Raw genomic sequence first — 8,246 nt, 5'->3', positions numbered from 1 at the left:
GTCGGACATTTTGACAGTCGGACATTTTGACAGTCGGACATTTTGACAGTCGGACATTTTGACAGTCGGACATTTTTACATTCGGACATTTTGACATTCGGACATTTTTACATTCGGACATTTTGACCTTCGGACGTTCGGACATTTTGACATTCATACATTTTGACATTCGGACATTTTGACATTTGGACAATTTTACAATTTTACAATTTTACAATTTTACAATTTTACAATTTTACAATTTTACAATTTTACAATTTTACAATTTTACAATTTTACAATTTTACAATTTTACAATTTTACAATTTTACAACTTTACAATTTTACAATTTTACAATTTTACAATTTTACAATTTTACAATTTTACAATTTTACAATTTTACAATTTTACAATTTTACAATTTTACAATTTTACAATTTTACAATTTTACAATTTTACAATTTTACAATTTTACAATTTTACAATTTTACAATTTTACAATTTTACAATTTCAAATGCATCAATATTTTGTATTATTGATAAAACACCAATACTTTTTCTGACAGCAGTATAAGAAAAGTAACCAAACTGCGACTGTTGCCGAAAGCACCAAGTGTTAGAGTTATAAAAGGTATGGATGATCTTTCACGCAAGATGGCAAGAATACGAGGTTTTCATTTGGACATTTATGAGATCAAATCTTTAAAATATATAAAAGACTGACCATCTAGCTCACCATATTGTCTGAAAATATTTCCCTTAAATATCATTTTTAAAATCCGCCTTCTATTTTTAGGTTTTTACCTGTTTTTACGAGACAAATATTCGGCATACCTTTTAGCATTCATGTGCCTTGGTCAGCGCCTTTCTTTGACAGTTTGACAGTTTGCTCAGACTCAGTTCTTTCTCTTGCAAAGAGCGTTTTTGTTCTTTGTCCGGAACTCGGGATCAAATTTTCGAAGTAATCGTCCAGAATCGGTTAAGACATTACAATCGGATTGTTTTCCTGGCCATGCAGCGCAAAAAGGTAAGTTTAAATTTTAATAAAACATGGATTTGAGCGAACTTGAGATTGAAATTCACTCAATATTTTCAGCACCCCGGTTAGTTGGAGGTTTCATGGCAGTGTTCAAGGCCAAGTTGCGGATGGCGGTGTTCAAGGCCAAGTTGCGGATAAGCCGTGGCCATAGCTGGAAAAAGTGGATTCCGGTGATAACGGCAAAAGTAGCATGGAGTGATCCGCAGCCGCCTGGAGGCTGACAAGACCGCATCCGATGTCAGCCAACCAAGTGAAAAATAAGTGCAAAACATCCGTGAAAAGTGTTCAAAAAATATTGTAGTGTTGTGATGCTTTGTAAATAAAAAGTTTTCAAAAAAAGTTGTTTATTTTTGCATTTTCTGAGGAAAAGGGAGGGAAGCCATTTTGCTGACGTATCTTACTAATACAAAGAAACCTACCGCACTAACACATTCACAAGGGCAGGGGGCCAAAATATTACCCATACATGCTTGAGTTTATGCATGTGTTCGTAATTTCATTAAAATTTGAGCATGAAATATTTCTTGCGGAGCTCCCTCTCGAAAATCTTGAGGGATTTCTCGCCTGTTCGTGTCTGGAAGTATTTACCTCGCGGTTCGGGAGGGTTTCCTCGCGATTTTGAGCCGAGCTCGGTTGCGTGTACTGGAGAATGGCAAAGAATAATTTTACTTCATAAAACTATTCTTTTAAAGGGGGAAGGTGTAATAGTCTGAACACCACTGCATTCCCAACATACCCATTCACACTTAATTTCCATTTTTATTACCATGCCCGGACCTCGCACAACAAGACCAGGTTTTGTCTTTCAAAACACAAACCCTGCCTGGCTGTAGAGCCCACACACAGTTAGAACCACTTGGCGCAAGCATAATTGCTGATGCTTGCGTATAGCCTTTTTCGAACCATAATTCGGTTCATCGACAATTGGCCGGGACGCTGACTCCTGCTGAGCCAGCGCAAAGGTTCAACCCAGTACAAGCCAACTCCAGAAGTCTATACTGTAGCACGTAAGTGTCACCACTCAAATTACATGTGATGCAACAAATTTGACTAGTATAAATACCCGAGTTCAAATAAACAAAAACCAGTCTTTTCGGCTGGAACATCAAGGCGACTTGTCTACTTTATTTCGAGCTCCGAGCTGGTTACTGCTCCTCGCAGTCTACCACACCTTGGATAGCTCTTAATGCAAAGAAAGTCCCTGCAGGTTTCCCCGCGGTTCTTACGCCTCGTAGTGCCGAACATTTGAGTTATTACAGGGGAATAGTTCACTATTTGAGAGACGGTGAGGAATTAAAAAAACGATTTACCAAATAGTGGCTACACTATTTGGTAAAATGTTGATTGAATTTTTAACAAATGATTTTCAAACGGTTTTTTTCTATGCGGGATTCCCTCTCTTCACTACACTGAAAATACGCCACACGTTTTATTCAAGTGCCCAAACACTTGAATGATTGAATAAAGCCACATCATAGATTTAATTGGTTTGTGTTTCAACATCATTCCAAACCATTATCAAATGCAAGTGTTTTGGCGATTGAATTTTTGGTATTTTTTGACATGTTATTGTCATTCGGGTGGCTCAAGCTTTTCAAGTGTTTTGCTCATGAATTTGTCCCACTACCTTTAACTATTCAAAGTGATGAGCAAAACACTTGAAAATGATCTTAAGATCTACTCAAAACAGGCACTATTCAAAGTCAACGTGATTATCCACATGAATTTAATGTGTTTTACTGATTGATTTTTGCGCGACTTTCATCGACGGCTAGAAGCGAAGCAAGAACGAATAGCACAAAAACTCTCCCGTCTTCAACTGGCCGACCGGCGCGGTAGCGTGCACGACTAGCAAGCGAGAACCTGTAAATCGCTTGTACGTACTTTTATTTTTTAACGCCATTTAAAATTCAAGTGTTTGGCTATTGACATTATTTCATGGCCAATCACCGAAATTTCAAGTGTTTTGCGATTGATATTTGAGTGCTCTGTACAGCAGGGCCAGATCATGTGTATAACACTTCGTTGAGCTGTGTAAGTTTTGCTCAGTGTAGTCGCAATATCGAAAACACGTGTTCCCAGTCAAATCAATCCGAATTCTGAAACGGAATCTATTTAGAATCGTATACAAATTCCGTTTCAAGCATAATCACTGTTTTAAGAAAACGTTCGCATAGCCACATAAAACCACTGCTCAAAGTACACAGCACCGACGACAGATTGTAAAAAGTATCTGTAATGCTACAATTTTGGCAATAAAGAAGCTGCTGTTTTGGTTGTTTTTATTTGCACCGCCCCGCCCCGCCCTGCCTCATGTAGCTCGTCCACCTCGCCCGTTCCACCTAGAGAATCGTCTTCATCGCCACAAACCCCAATTGAAGCAGCCCGCTGAATATTTGCCGTCATTGCCGCCGCCGCCGCATGTGTGAGTAAAGTGTAGTTAAGTGTGGTTAGTAGTGTCCGATTTTGACCATACCACTACACCTACCCCCGGTTTGGCGTATTCGAATAACAGCGCCATCTCTTGACGAGCATTTAAAATGGATGAAGCTGTGCGTAGCCTGCAGGACGGCTTAGGCGCTTATCGAGCAGAGTTGCCAAAGATCGTAGAACTTACATCCGAGTTAAAAACCAGCCAACAATTTCTTGCGGATAAATTTGATGAGATGCAGCGTTGCGTGCTGATTCTTTCAACCGAGCTACGTGATATTCGGGAAGAAAACGAGCATTTGAAGCAGTCCCTCAAGGCACTCAATCAAGGTACGCAAAATGTGGCTCAAGCGGTGAATCGACAGGAAGCAACCTTCGAAGACCAGAAACGAGCGGAACTGTCCTCCAAAGCTGTCGTGCTAGGAATTCCGCGCGAGTCAAACGAGGACGTTCTAGACGTGATCACCAAATAATAATAATAATAATAATAATGTTTATTAAATTCATTCAAGTTAACAGTAATGTCTGACTTCCCTAATGAATATAATTCTTTTAAAGGGATGTAAAGACGTAATTAAAAACTAAAAGCTACTTATAAACTGGTAACACTTTTTTTTTAAATGCTTACTAACGTAGCAAATAATTGTTTATGCAACTACGAATTAGAATGATCATTTTTCTTTTGAATTCAGCTAATGTCTCTGTTCTTTTTAAATCTTCTGGTAAATTGTTGAAAACAAACGGGCCATTAATTATAAATCTTCTTCTCTCAATTTCTGTTCTAAAACCTGATCGTCTAAGATGATGTGCTTGTCTTGTGAAATGCTGGTGAACCGCAGTAGCGAATCCCTTATTATGGTGCATATTCCTATTGTTGAGACACTTGTACATTAGGATTGCAATCCTTTTTGCTAGCTTCCTAAGGACACCGCACAGAGGGGAACATTTTGAGGTTATCATACTTACATGCACATCCCAACACAGCCGATTATCAATGAGCACACCTAGATATTTAAAGCTACTCACTTCCGCTACCAGTTGATTCCTTACGATGAGTTCTGGGTAGGGCTGGATATTTCTACTGGATAGACGGAAGATCATCATCTTAGTTTTACCGATGTTGAGAGCCAGTAGATTGTTCTGCAGGTAGTCGAGCACCAGTTCCAGGTCCTCCTGCATGCTTGCTACTACCTGGGCAGGTGAAGAGCCAGCGTACGTAATCGCTGTATCATCAGCAAACAGTCGTGGTTTTCCTCTCAAAGGCAGCTTGGGTAAGTCGTTCACGTAGGGGAGAGTGGGGAGACTTGATCCCCGGGGACACTTGATCCCAAGCCTGTATCTCGTCAGCATGTGGGTAAAACAATTAGCTTTGTTCTAGAAAGTTGTGCGAAATTAACTAAAATTCATTGTAGAAAACAAAGAAAAAAATAAAAAAAATGTTTAGATTGAGTTACACACCTTTTTCTAAAACGAGCTGCAAAAAACTTCCAAGAGATCTTTTTTCTTTGTTTTGATATGTATAGAAAACACTCAAAAATTATTCACAAAAATATGTTTTATACATGAATTGTTTGATAAACTTATCAACTCCAAAACCCTTACGCATTTGATGTTAAATTTATCGTCATACTATTTTTACAATCAATTGTTTAAAAAAGTGCGTTTAGGGAGAGTTGATCCCTGCATTTTTACAGTCACTGGAATCAGCCTCAAGATTAATTGATTGGGCTGGGTTTTCATACATAGTTTCCTTTAGTATAGTTGTACATAACTTACTGCAGTTTGAACCTTTTTTCAAAAGTTTTGTAAACAAAAATTTACAGCTTTTGTAAACATGCTTAATTTTGGTCTAAAAACTAATATTTAAAGTTTTTAAATATTTTACATACTAAACCTGTTATATTTTGAACACAAATGTACAGGTTTTATGTGAAATTGCTGTAACTTACAGAAAATTAAAAGTTTGAATGAATAAGAAGCATTTTGCTTAACATTTCTTCAAAATGTTGAAAGGGGATCAAGTTACCCCTAACATTTTTAAAATGCCGGTTTAAAATATTTTTTTGAAACGCTTGGCATGATTCGAAGAGTTCATCTGATGAAATAACCTTATTAGCCAAACATAGGTGAATGTTTAAGCTTTCAATTCATGCAAAAAGTTTATAGTTTTGTGAGAAATTGACAGAGTTATGTGCGATACAAAAAAAGGGGATCAAGTCTCCCCACTCTCCCCTACAGCAAAAACAGCAACGGACCAAGAACACTGCCTTGTGGAACCCCACAGATGACAGCGCTGTCGTAGCTACATGTTCCGGCTACAACCACCTGCTGAAAACGATCAGACAGGTAACTCTTCAAGAACTGGTTTGGGAGCCCTCGTATTCCGCAAGCGTCCAACTTCTTGAGCAGCATCGTGTGGTTAATTGTGTCAAATGCTTTAGACAAGTCGAGGAAAACGGTACCAACCGAGGTACCAACACTTTTTTTTATCGTCCAACATCTTGGAAATTTCGTCGACCATCTCCAAAACAGCTACTTCCGTTGATGAACCTTCTCTGAAGCCAAATTGGTGTTGATAGAGTTGTTTTGTGCTGGTCAGAAAAGTGCTTAGCCGATTAAACAACAATTTCTCAAACACCTTATTGATCGCTGGGAGCACCGAGATCGGTCTGTAGTTGGTTGGGTCCTTGGGTTTCCGTTTTTGAAAACTGGATGTACAATAGCCTTTTTTAAACATTTTGGGTACGATGATTGAACCACACTTTCGTTAAAACAGTCTCGAATAAGGGTTGCAAGCAGCATACAATGTTTTTTAAGTGCTTTGATCGGGAATTGATCATAACCAGTGGCTTTAGAGGGGTCCAATGAACTAATTAGGTCAAGAACTTCTTGTGTAGATGTAGGGCGAAGAAAGAATGATCGTTGGGCGCGCTTAATGGTTCCAAATCTGTCAATGTCCCCGTCAGATAGTAGTTGGCCTGCTACACTGTTTCCCACAGACACAAAGTGTTCGTTCAACACATTTGCAACAGTTTTAGGGTCGTTTTCATCTCTCTGGTTCACTTCAAGGGTAAGGTTGGCGGTTGTTTTGGACTTACCACCAAGAAGCTCGTTGATCCTGCTCCACAAAAGCTTTGCGTTCCCAGTGTTGAACAGTTTAGAATGATACTGAATTTTTCTTTTGGTTTTGACGGCTGCAAGTTTTTTGTTGGCGTGGGCGAGTAGTTCAGCAAGTCTAGCATCCTGTTGGTCCTTTTCTTTCTTTTGAGGATATTGTCTCTTATTTTCCCGAGCTTCCAGATGTCGAAGTTGTACCATGGGCAGCTATCTGTCTTCACCATAACTTCAACAGATGTGGATCTGGAATTCTTCTCAGTAAGTTTAGCATAATGGCGGGTTACGGACTCCAAACGTTCATTCACTGGAAGTATGCTGAGGTTTTGGCTTTCCAAAAACGTATGAAACTGGGCGTCAACTGCTTGATAGTTAACCCAAGTTTTAGTTAACGTTTTACGTTTCCGTGCAGTTTTAAGGTTGTACGCTGTCAGAACGTAGTTGTGATCGCTGAGTTCGCATTCCATTGTAAAGTTTGTGACTCGTGCTGCATCCGCAACGCTGCATATCACGTGGTCAAGGGTGTTTCCACTGCTTGGTCGGGTGGTGAGCGTGTTGGTTACAACCATGTTGTAGGAATTCAATAGTTGGAAATATTTTTGCACATCACTGCCTTCGGGGTTGTTGATTGGTACATTTAAGTCGCCCAATATGAAGCAAGGGCTAGATGCTTCGACGCTCGCAAGAACTTCTTCCAGTGATGTAATCAAACGTGGAATGTCGTTGTTTTTAATCTTGACCGAGATTTGATGGTGCCCTTGTTCTGCTTTGGTGACTATAACTTCAACCTGTAGACCAGTGCGGATGAAGATGGCCAATCCCCCAGACGACTTTTCTCGACACGACCAGATACTTTCGTAACCAGGTATGTTGTAAAAGTGTGATCGGCCTTTTTTTATTCAAGTTTCTCCAATTATAATCACGTCGATGGTAGTTCTTAATTCTTGCAGGAAAACGCAGAAAGAATCTAGCTTTTCGAACTGATTCATGCCACGTATGTTAATTTGTAGGATCTTGAAAGTATCAGCATTCAATGGGAAGATTTGAGCTGCAGGGTCGTCGACGAAGGTATTAGTTGCTTGATGTTCTAGGTACATAGATGGCATACTTTAGTTACTGCTTCTGTAATGTGGCTGGGCTATTGCTTTAACCCAGAAGATTGGAGTTTCAGTATATCCTGACGCGACTGGATGGGAATCGCCTTTGAGTGCTCATTTTTACGTATCATTATAGCACCGTTTCGACCAGGCCAGACAAATCGCAGTTCCAACTTGTCTTGTAAGCTTCTTAGTTCATGTAGCAGTCTCATTGAGAGAGGTGACAATTCATCCCGAATCATCACATTCGCGGGTTTCCCTTTGGGACCACTAAAACCTTTGATCATCGAGGTGTCCATCGTACCAAAGCCTTTCTTGCGCTGCATAAAACGTTCCTTAGCCCAAATGCTTCTAAACGAGACCTTTATCGGCGAGTTCTCAGACTGACGGCCCACAATCCGCTTACTGGCTACGATTTCGTTCTTTACTTCAGGACAGTCTAAAGAATCGCATAGCTTATGAACGATGACTGAAGTATCTTCTTGGGGGCTTCTTGGTATTCCAAGTACTATTGAATTAGTCGCTAGTTGAGCTCGGAGATGGCTATCGAAGGCTACCTCAGCGCGACAAACAGCTTCTGTGATGG

At 39.7% G+C, this 8,246-nt stretch overlaps 1 long non-coding RNA gene across 1 annotated transcript; it reads left to right on the top strand.

Annotated features, from left to right (window-relative positions):
• Nucleotides 1–469: 469 nt before the first annotated feature.
• Nucleotides 470–1,361, top strand: LOC120432095 (uncharacterized). The gene is made up of 2 exons (XR_005608013.2): nucleotides 470–1,007; nucleotides 1,077–1,361. It is a non-coding gene; the product is annotated as an uncharacterized LOC120432095 (long non-coding RNA).
• The last annotated feature ends 6,885 nt before the right edge of the window (nucleotides 1,362–8,246 follow it).

Source organism: Culex pipiens, unplaced genomic scaffold (assembly GCF_016801865.2).
Source record: "Culex pipiens pallens isolate TS unplaced genomic scaffold, TS_CPP_V2 Cpp_Un0212, whole genome shotgun sequence".
NCBI classification, from domain to species: Eukaryota; Metazoa; Arthropoda; class Insecta; order Diptera; family Culicidae; genus Culex; species Culex pipiens.
This window is presented reverse-complemented; position numbering and strand designations above follow the sequence as displayed.